Source organism: Myotis brandtii, unplaced genomic scaffold (assembly GCF_000412655.1).
Source record: "Myotis brandtii unplaced genomic scaffold, ASM41265v1 scaffold892, whole genome shotgun sequence".
Taxonomy (NCBI): Eukaryota; Metazoa; Chordata; class Mammalia; order Chiroptera; family Vespertilionidae; genus Myotis; species Myotis brandtii.
In genome coordinates, this window is record NW_005371656.1 from 776,754 (window position 1) to 787,461 (window position 10,708).

General features: G+C 44.2%; 1 long non-coding RNA gene across 12 annotated transcripts in view; it reads right to left on the minus strand.

Annotated features, from left to right (window-relative positions):
• Positions 1-3,241: 3,241 nt before the first annotated feature.
• Positions 3,242-10,708, minus strand: part of LOC106724565 — a 66,089-nt gene continuing 58,622 nt past the window's right edge. For 6 of the 12 annotated variants that reach the window (XR_001360409.1, XR_001360407.1, XR_001360402.1 and 3 more), the window contains one exon: positions 4,689-4,849. This is a non-coding gene — a long non-coding RNA (uncharacterized LOC106724565). The other 6 variants (XR_001360408.1, XR_001360405.1, XR_001360403.1 and 3 more) reach the window with 2 other exon arrangements.

Here is a 10,708-nt window from a genome sequence, read left to right on the forward strand (position 1 = left end):
GCTGTCCGCTGTCCCAGCCCATGTTCCCCACTCTCCAACCCCACACCAACATTTAGGATATTAGTTTTTAATCAGGGTGATTTTGCCATCCAAGGGGCACTTGGCAATGTCAGGAGACACTTTTGGTTGTCTCAACTGGAGAGGCTGGTGGGGTAGAAGGCAAGGATGCAGCTAAAGCTCCTACAGTGCACAAGACTGTCCCTATAGCAAAACTTACTTGATCCAAAATGTCCATAGTGCCCAGATTGAGAAACCCTGGTTTAGAAGCGCTACCTCCAGGAAGGCATCCCTGCTTTCTCCTGCTGAGAATCATCTCTCCAGAGAAAATTATTAACACCAGAAAACTGGCCAAGTCTGGCTGCTGAACCCCAGCAGAACTTTAGCAATTCCTCTGATACTGAGAAGAGCTCACTTTGTATTAGAGTTAGGAGGTCATATAATTCAATGTCAAGTTTGTGGATTCTGGAGTCTAAAGCCCTGAGTTCAAATCCTGGCTACCCATTTCCTAGCTGTGTGACTTTGGGCAAGTTACTTAAATAGTCAAAGCCTCAATTGCTTTATCTGTAAAAATGGGAGTGAGGATGGTAATATTCTTGCTTCATAGAATTGTTGTGAACATATATTAGTTAATCCATAGAAAGCACTCAACAATTACATATGAATTAATCTTGCCCCTAACTAGACCATGGTCTCTGTCAAGTAATGACTCAATAGTCTCATTCCCCTGACACTTTACCTAACACATGACACTGAAAATTATAAGGTTTTTTTAAAAAGAATGTAGGCAGATGAGAAATGTCAAGAGCAATGTTATTTAAGCACCCTAGATCATGGTCATACCCATAACAGGTGATCTCCTTCATGAACAGCCTTGCTCAGTGCCTTTAAGAAGCTGCCTTCACACACACACACACACACACACACACACACACACACACACACACACACATACACACACACACACCAAAGACACATCCTGGTGTAACTCCCACCTTGTGTGATCACTGGGACACAAACACTCTTAGGTAGAACCTACAGCCAGGTTTCTCAACATCATCACTACTGACATTTTGGGCTAGTTAATTCTATGCTGTGGGGTGCTTTCCTGTGCATCCTAAGATGTTTAGTAGAATCCCTGGCCTCTACCTATTAAATTCCATTAGCATCCAAAATAAACCCCATTGGGACAACAAAAAATGTCTCCAAACATTGCGAAAAGTCCCCTAAGGGGCAAAACTCCCCCCATTTAAGAGCTAGCAGTCTTGCTAAGCCAGAGTGGCTCAATTCGTTGAGTATCATCCTGTGTACTGAAAGTTTGCCGGTTCCATTCCTGATCAGGGCACATACCTGAGTTGCGGGTTCAATCCCCAGTCAGGGTGCGTACAGAAGGCAACTAATCAATGTTTCTCTCCTCTCTCTCTCTCTCTTTCTCTCTCTCTCTCTCTCTCTCTCGTCTTCATGTGAGGATTTTTAAAAAACAAAATAGAAAAATAACTACTGGTCTTAGCCATAAATTCTCAGGTGAAGCTATATCTCCCTCAATGAGGCAAAAATTGGTTCTTAGGGTACAAAAAAAATCTTATCTTTTTTATGTGTAAAGCATAGATATACATATAATACACAAACAGATACGTAGTATACTGTGATAATAAAATTTATAGATGGAGGAAAATAAAACACTATAAAAATGTTCCTGGAATAATAATGAAAAAAGATTGAGAAACACTGCTCTAGGCAATTCATCTTTTATAGGGTGTCGTCAATTGAATAAAAGTATATCTTACTAAATACCTAGTAATAATAATATCTTCCAAGCTCTGTGCTAAGCCCTGTGCTCATTCACTCAGGGAAGCCATTGCTTCTGTAACCAACTTACAAGTGAAAGCTCTGAGGCCTTGACAGCCCTGAAAAGACAGAGCCAGGACTCCAAGGCAAGTCCATGTGACTACAAAGAGCTCCTGTGACCTACTTAGTCATGGAGCCCTTCCCACTTGTTCACTTATATCCAGACTTTCCTTGAGACACACTGTGGTTTTCAGGACTTTGAGATGATGACAATGGCTGATAATTATGGACTGACTTCTCTCAGGTACCTGTGTTAACTCATGTCCTACTCCGAGCAACCCTATAAGGTAGATTCTGTTACTGTTGACTTTCTATAGATGAGGGAACTAAGACCCAGAGAGGCTCGGTCACTTGCCCAAGGTCACACCACCAACAGGCAGAGCTGGGACTCTAATCCTGGCAGTGTGGATCCAGAGCCCACAGCATGGCCACCACCCTGCCATCCCCACACCTTCTACACAGGCACCCAAGGATTCAGGGGACTTTGGAATTTCTCAAAATAATGTCACCTCATTGTAGCTCCTGTCTGCCAATGGTGGGAGGGTCCTTGCCCTATCTGTCCATCCACACCCTAGTCAGGAAAGCAGGGAAGGGCAGAAGGTGGTAAGGAAATGTAGAAAGGCAGGCTGGACAGATGGGAGGAAAAAGGAAGGAGAATAAATGAGGGGGACAAAGAGGGACAGGGACGCCTGGAATGAAGGAAAGAGAAAATACAAGAAAGGAAGCTGGGACTAGGAGCAGGAGCTCAGATACTGGGGAAGAAAGGGGAGGAGGGAGCAGCAAGGCTGAGCTATTTTTAAGAACCTAAGTGTTGCTGATTTGCATGTTTAGCATCTCTTTGCATATTGAGGTCAGAAGGTCCCAACTCCTCATGTGAGAAGGAATAGGAATTCATTAGTGCAGCTTTCTAGAAGACTCTTCAAGTACACTTGCTGGGCTCTTCCCTAATGAAGGAAAAGGGAGTAGAGGGGAAGATCTGATCCATCATCCTGCAAGGGTGTCACATTGCTAAGGGAGGGAATCATTGGATCCTGAGTGAGTGCCAGCAGGACACCCACACTGCTCCCACTCATGGCATCTCCCTTGGCAGGTGGTATGTCAGATTCCCCAACCACAAAAGGAAGGGAACTGGGCAGGGAGCTCTCAAAGAAGCCGGATCGAGTTAGGTAATCACTCCATGAATTAATTCATAGAAAGAGCTCAAACCTCAAAAGAGGATAGAGTCAAAGGAAGCTGAAGGAAAATGATTGACAAGGCATCTCAGATGCCGTACTCTTTGTCCTGAATTTTTGGGTGCAAAAAAGAAAGGAAAGAGGGGAGGAAGTGAGGGAGAGAGGGAGACTGGGAGAGAGAGAAGGAAGGAGGAAGGAAGTTTGGCTTCCAAACTAACTTACGCGTTTGTCACTTGCATTATCCTCAAGCTGCCCTATGAAGTAGATACACAAAGAATCCCAATTTGTAGATTGGAAAACAGGCTTGGCTTGACTGTTACTTGCTCACAGTATTAGGACAGGCCTGTGATTTGAACCCAGAACTATTACACTATACTGACCCATAAAACACACAAGGACGAACAATCAAGGGGAGTTTGGGCACATGAGATAGAACCAGAATAAGAGAAGTCTCTCGTGACCCACATTGTCTCTCCCTCTCTCTCTCCATTCTCTCCCCCTATGTATCTTTTCTGTTAGCTCAGAGCAAACCAGTTTGGGGAGTCACTTAGGGCTTCCTGTGCCCCCCAAACCTTTGGCTTACATGACAATTTGCTTTGTCACAATAAGAACTCTGACCCCAACTTGGTATTTCAAGTCCCATCACCAACTAACCTATTTAGTTTCAGTGTCACTAAGTTCCAGTGCTCCACAGACAAGATGCAGTGCATACAGCCCAGCCTCTGGACTGCTCCCCTTGGAAGGCCCCTGAGATGTCCATGCCTGGTCCACTTAGGTGTGGCCTAGAGAAACAAGAGCAGGAAGTACAAACAGAAAAATTAGATGCCAGGGCTTAACAGGATGAGTAGCTCAAAGAAGCCGGATCGAGTTAGGTAATCACTCCATGAATTAATTCATAGAAAGAGCTCAAACCTCAAAAGAGGATAGAGTCAAAGGAAGCTGAAGGAAAATGATTGACAAGGCATCTCAGATGTCGTACTCTTTGTCCTGAATTTTTGGGTGCAAAAAAGAAAGGAAAGAGGGGAGGAAGTGAGGGAGAGAGGGAGACTGGGAGAGAGAGAAGGAAGGAGGAAGGAAGTTTGGCTTCCAAACTAACTTACGCGTTTGTCACTTGCATTATCCTCAAGCTGCCCTATGAAGTAGATACACAAAGAATCCCAATTTGTAGATTGGAAAACAGGCTTGGCTTGACTGTTACTTGCTCACAGTATTAGGACAGGCCTGTGATTTGAACCCAGAACTATTACACTATACTGACCCATAAAACACACAAGGACGAACAATCAAGGGGAGTTTGGGCACATGAGATAGAACCAGAATAAGAGAAGTCTCTCGTGACCCACATTGTCTCTCCCTCTCTCTCTCCATTCTCTCCCCCTATGTATCTTTTCTGTTAGCTCAGAGCAAACCAGTTTGGGGAGTCACTTAGGGCTCCCTGTGCCCCCCAAACCTTTGGCTTACATGACAATTTGCTTTGTCACAATAAGAACTCTGACCCCAACTTGGTATTTCAAGTCCCATCACCAACTAACCTATTTAGTTTCAGTGTCACTAAGTTCCAGTGCTCCACAGACAAGATGCAGTGCATACAGCCCAGCCTCTGGACTGCTCCCCTTGGAAGGCCCCTGAGATGTCCATGCCTGGTCCACTTAGGTGTGGCCTAGAGAAACAAGAGCAGGAAGTACAAACAGAAAAATTAGATGCCAGGGCTTAACAGGATGAGTAGAAGGGATTGCAATTGGCTTCTCCAGGGGGTCACTCTCAAAGATGGTGGCCTCTGCCCAGGGCAGTCTTTGCTAAAAGGCGATTGCAGTGTCCATACTCAAGCTGAGCTGAAAAAGATAATAGGCAGAAAGGACAAAAGAAGTTAGACAGAAAGACTAGGTGACTGCTCACAAGGGAAAACGGGAAGAACACTCTAGAGCAGTGATGGCGAACCTATGACACGCGTGTCAGAAGTGACACGCAAACTCATTTTTTTGGTTGATTTTTCTTTGTTAAATGGCATTTAAACATATAAAATAAATATCAGAAATATAAGTCTTTGTTTTACTATGGTTGCAAATATCAAAAAATTCCTATATGTGACACGGCACCAGCGTTAAGTTAGGGTTTTTCAAAATGCTGACACGCCAAGCTCAAAAGGTTCACCATCACTGCTCTAGAGCCCTCACCAGAAAATATCTCCTCTGCCTGCCCACCTAGTGCCTGGAGATCTGCTATTAAAGATCCCTGTGGAACCTCAGACAAGTCATGCACCCTCCATCTGCAGAAAAAGCATAAAAGGCAGCCCTAGGCACTTTACTCTGATGAGTGGCTAGAAAGGGTTATTAGGTGATTGTGGGCATGCACATGAGTGTTGGCAGTAACTGCTGGTTGTCTCCCCAGTATCCATTCTCCCCTTCTCCTATAAACAGATGTCTTATCTGGGCACGTGGCCACCCAGCTAAAAACCAGCTTGCCCAATCTTCCTTGCAGCTAGCTGTGGATTGAGGCCAACACAATGAGAACAGAAGCAATAGTCAGGTCCATGAAGGGAAAATGCAAGCTTTGCCTTCTCTCCACTTCTGCTTACTGGCAGGGTTCATGTAGGAGGGGAGCTGAATCAGCCATCAAAGCCTTAAGAACGGATATGCATTTTGAGGATGGCAGAGCAACAAGACAGAAAGTGCCAGGTCCCCAGGGCTGTAAGACCCTCCTATCAGCACTGATGGCTGGTGCTCGCATTGTTAGATGGGTGAGATAAAAATTCCTTGCCGGCCAGTATTATTAGCAAGGAAAGACCTGGGCCAGGTGACAGGTCTGACCCCAGCTCAGAGCCCCATGCTCAAAAGTATCTGCTACCTCTGATAGGGAGATTTATTTTCTGATCCCCAAATCTGGACCCATTGTTTAAGCAAGCATTTGAAGGCCTCTTCGGGGAACAAGAAGCATTCTAGGAGGTACCGACTGCATGATAAAACGTCAGTATGTATGGAATGTTTCAAACAAGGACAAGAACACAAGGAATCCTAGATGCTGAGTTACACTCAAAAAAAACAGGTTGTGCAATAATTTTTTTAGGAGATGCCTGTACTCATAATCCCAACCCTTCCCTTTGTCTTTCACCCCACCATCTAACACATTTAAGGTACTTATCTGCACCATGAAGTTATTAAGGTTTACAACCTCCAGTGTAAATGAATCAAAGTAGAAAGTGTCCCCAAAGGAGAGGCTAAGATACAAGAACTCCATTGTAGACCTAACCATGAATTATCCAGGTCAGTCTACAATGACAGATTCGCCAACCATCTCCATGCCCGTGCCCCCCCGCCCCAAAGACTAAATATTTAAAGCCCCAAGGAAAGAATGTCTCTTTGTCTGGGGTCAGATATGGGCACACCACTGGCTTTTCCTAAGAGCAGAGAAGAGGGTAACTGGACGTCCTTAGTTTCCCTGGGAAAGAAAGTGAGCCCTGGGAATCAATAGCCCATCAAAACCCACACACATAGTGATGGAGGGTTACTGTGCCACGAAGATTGGGGGCATGGTCTTGGGAAAAGCCGTGGGTGCCGAGTGGCCAGGAAATGACAAGAAGCCCTCTATATCCACCTCACCCCCTCAAGAAATAAAAGTGAAATCAAATAAAACAAGAGAAGAAAAATAAAACCCCGGAGAGAAGCCCTGGAGCCAAGCAAATGCCTTTCCCACAGAGATATGATCACCAGTGGCCTAATCTGATTTTCTAGCAATGCCTGTGAGTCAGTAAATGAGGAGGGGTTGACATTGTTAGGACACAGGTCACGGGAGAACATCCTCGAGGTATGACCTCTAGAGGAAAGCCTTGAAAGAGGGGGTTGTGGTAAATCCCCACATGTCAAAGTCAAGGCAGGGAAAGGTCTGTTAAGGGAACAGAACTGGGTACAGTGGACTGTGTCAGCTATTTTCCTAAACTCTACACTCTCTGGCAAGATCCCACAGTGCCCCGTCTTCCACCTGGACCTCATAGGATATGTCAAGAAGTGTCGTTTATCTTACTACACACCCGAATGCCACTCAGTTGTTCCTGCAGACAGAGGGACCATGTTTCCTATCAGTACCATCTGGCCACCTGCTATGCTTCTCAGTAATGCCTCCTAAAAATACCCTTCTCCAGTATCCCCTGTGACTTTAACAGAATAAAGAGAAAAAGCAGAGTTAATCTCCTCAGATTGGCTTTCCATCAAGGGAGACTTTTGTAATATGAGATAGGGTGGGAAAGCAGAAGCTTTGGAGACAGACAGATTTGGATTAGAATAAAAATAAGAATTTTTATCATTATAGCTAAAATGTATTATTAGCATATGCTGGCCACTGTTATAGTTACTCTGTATGGACTATCACATTTAATATTCTCAGTAACATTCTGCGTTAAGGATCAGTATGATCTCCATTTTGCAGATAAGGAGACTGACACATGAGTAATTTCAGCAAGAAAATGGCAGTTTTGGTCTGATTCCAGGATCAAACTTGCAACCATTCTGCAAAATAGCCTCTGAGTGAATGTTAGTGCCTTCCCCATCTCTCAAATTCTCTGTTCAGGCAGACTCGAGTGTGAGGCAACTGGACAGGTGGGGAAAGGAAGAAAGGTGAAACTTGAGAAGACGAAGGGATGGGAAACTGACAGCCTAGTTGTCCTGAGGACAGTCAGACGACATGCAGCATGTGGTCAGGGGGCAGTCTGGGCAGCCACTGGTACTTGTGAAGGCAGCAGACACTTCTCCAAACCACGAAGCTCTCAAGCATCAGGGAGGCAAGGTGTCAGGGGAATCAGGAAAGACTCCAACCCCAGAATACAAAGAAGGAGAGAAGGAGGGAAGGAAGGAAGGAAGGAAGGAAGGAAGGAAGGAAGGAAGGAAGGAAGGAAGGAAAGAAGGAAGGAAGATTAATAGGTGATAGATATGCTAGATATTGATTGGTAGATAAATAATAATTAATGGATAATTAATAAGTCATGATAGATGATAGATGACAGATATATAAATGCTAAATAAATTATAGTTAGATAGATAATTAATAAATAAGAGATGGATAAATGATAGATAGATAGATAGATAGATAGATAGATAGATAGATAGATAGATACTGGATCAACATGCTATATTAGATACTTAACCAGAGAGACACATCCATCTATGAGGCATGAGGAGGTGGACACATGGGTGACATGGGCTGATATAGTATTACTAGGTACCAGACCCCTGGCAGAGTGTGGGCTGAGGCTGTTGATATACCTGCCCTGGTCAGGGTGACTTCTGAAACTTGGTTTGGGCCTAATCTCCTCACAGATACATGGTGACTCCAGTCAGCAGGGCTTAGCTAGTGTGAGAATCTACTTTCCTGCCCCTTATCACTTCTGTGCTCAGCGTGTGGCTCCGGTCACCACTCTGGCCATACAGGTCATCATTGCTGTCATCATTCACATTTACTGAGCATGTACTCTGCATCCTTCAAAATGTCTCACTCCTGTTTTTCATTAAACTATCACAATAGGCATATGCCATTTTAGGTTCTCGGGCTGCCTTGTTCCACTGTCCATCTCTCTCCCTACCACAGCATCCTTGGAGGGCACATGGTTCAGAAAGGGAAGGCAAAGAAATGACCCAACCTCCTTCAGCCTTTAAAAAAGTGAGAAATTAACTTTCATTGTGTTGAGTCACTGCAGATTAAGGATTAATTTGATATCTCAGCTTTGCCTGACTAATACACTACTCATAGCCTCATAGGTTTGTTATGAGAATTGAATTTATGCATGTAAAGGATTTGTAATCTTTTTTTAGAAGATCTCATTGGAATATTTTATGAATAAAAGTCAGTTAGTTGCTTATGGGTGGGTTTTGAAGATCAACGTGTGGGTTAAATGACTGCCTGGCACATGGCTGTCAGTGAGCTTTTAGTAAATGTGAATTTCTTTGCTATCAATTTGTACCACTACCATTGCTACTACTATTACTATTAAATAAGGCAAACACAGCCTTTCTACTCTGAAGGCAATAATGCTGGTTGGAAAGAAAAAATCCATCTACCGTGGAACCAACCTCCTGGGAGCTGCTGAACTCTGAGAGTGAGCTGTGTGGGTCTTTGAGTGAATACGAATGTTAATAAACAAATGCAAACACTAACAAAGGGTGTGATTAAACACTTCCAGAAGCATAAGGAGCGTCAGAGAGGCATGACTTCAATCAGTGGATCCCGGCCTTCTTGTTTCTCCTTTCTTCATCATTCTGGGACCAAATGATCACTTGGATATAAATCTGAATTTATTGCTCAGTGCATTGACTGAAAGACCCTCCTTCTATCCGATGAGTTGGATACCATCTTCTTTTTTTCTTGACTTAACAACTGTAGCAATGGACCAGTGCGGCCAAAGTGCACGTTGAAATTTCCTCCCATAATCTTACTGACTCAAGGGATATGTAATCTTGCCTGATGTGTAGTGAGCCATTGTTAATATCATTCTTGGATGACAGAATACTGGCACTGATCCCTTAAGGATGTGTCTTACAGGTGTTGACTCTTACTGCCCCAGCATAAACATCCAGTCTGCTCCTGTTCATAATAGCACAGAGCTGGGGCTGGAAGTACTCCTGTTTGCAAAGGACTTTGTTGGTTTTTTTAAAAATTATACAATAACCTCCAGCTCTCAGAGTTGGAAAAGCAACAGCACAGAGCTGAGGCTGGAAGTACTCCTGTTTGCAAAGGGCTTTGTTGGTTTTTTTTTTTAATTATACAATAACCTCCAGCTCTCAGAGTTGGAAAAGATCTTAAAGGCCATCTTGCCTATCCCTCACCTGAGGTTTAACTCGGCTTTCCAATTTTTCTACTGTGGGGTCCTTTAGCCTCATCTGAACCCCCAGAGGGCCACCGGACAGATCTCACTGCCAGGAAGTTTTTCCTTATGCTTGCCTGATTCTATATCCAGTAGCCCCGGCCCTGGCCAGTATACCCACCCAGCCCATCCAAAGGTGCAATGACCATTCGTGCAACTCATTCAGCAAACAGTTATTGAGCCCTACCTTGTGCCTCTCTGAGCTTCAAAGCCTCTATAAAATCAGAGTAATAATATCACCTAATTTGCTGAGTTGTTGGGAGTATTAAATAAGGCAATATATACAGGGCACGTATCACAGAGCCTGACACATAGCAAGTGGTCAATAGACATTAGTTTTAATTGTCACTGTGTGGTTGCAACGTATTAGGAAAAAATAGAAGTTTACAAGTTTGATAAGCACTGTGAAATAGAAAGGATGGGGTGCCACAGAAACACTGAGTGAATTTGAATTGGGTTTCATTATTCCATATGAAGAGAAATGGAGTTGGTTATCAGAAGACCCTGAGAAAGGCCTGGAAAACCAAGCTGAGAAGCCACAGTAAAGAACTTAGTGGATCACCCTTTGAAAGGTGCCAAACACATATGGTGGGACAGCTGTTTTGGGGGTGGCAGCAGAATGGGTTTGGCAGCAGCACAACCAGGGGAGTGAGAGCAGCTCAGGATTCAGTGCAAAAGGTGACCCAGGAACAGGAAGTGATGGTTTCTGGGGCCTAGTATGTGGCACAGGGCAGTCCCAGCAGCTTAAAGGAACGAGGCAGTACAAGCACAATAGAAAACAGATGTGTCACCTTAGAGCCCCCTGGCAAGGATGCTCTCTCAGGCACCAAGCAGAGGGCAATGC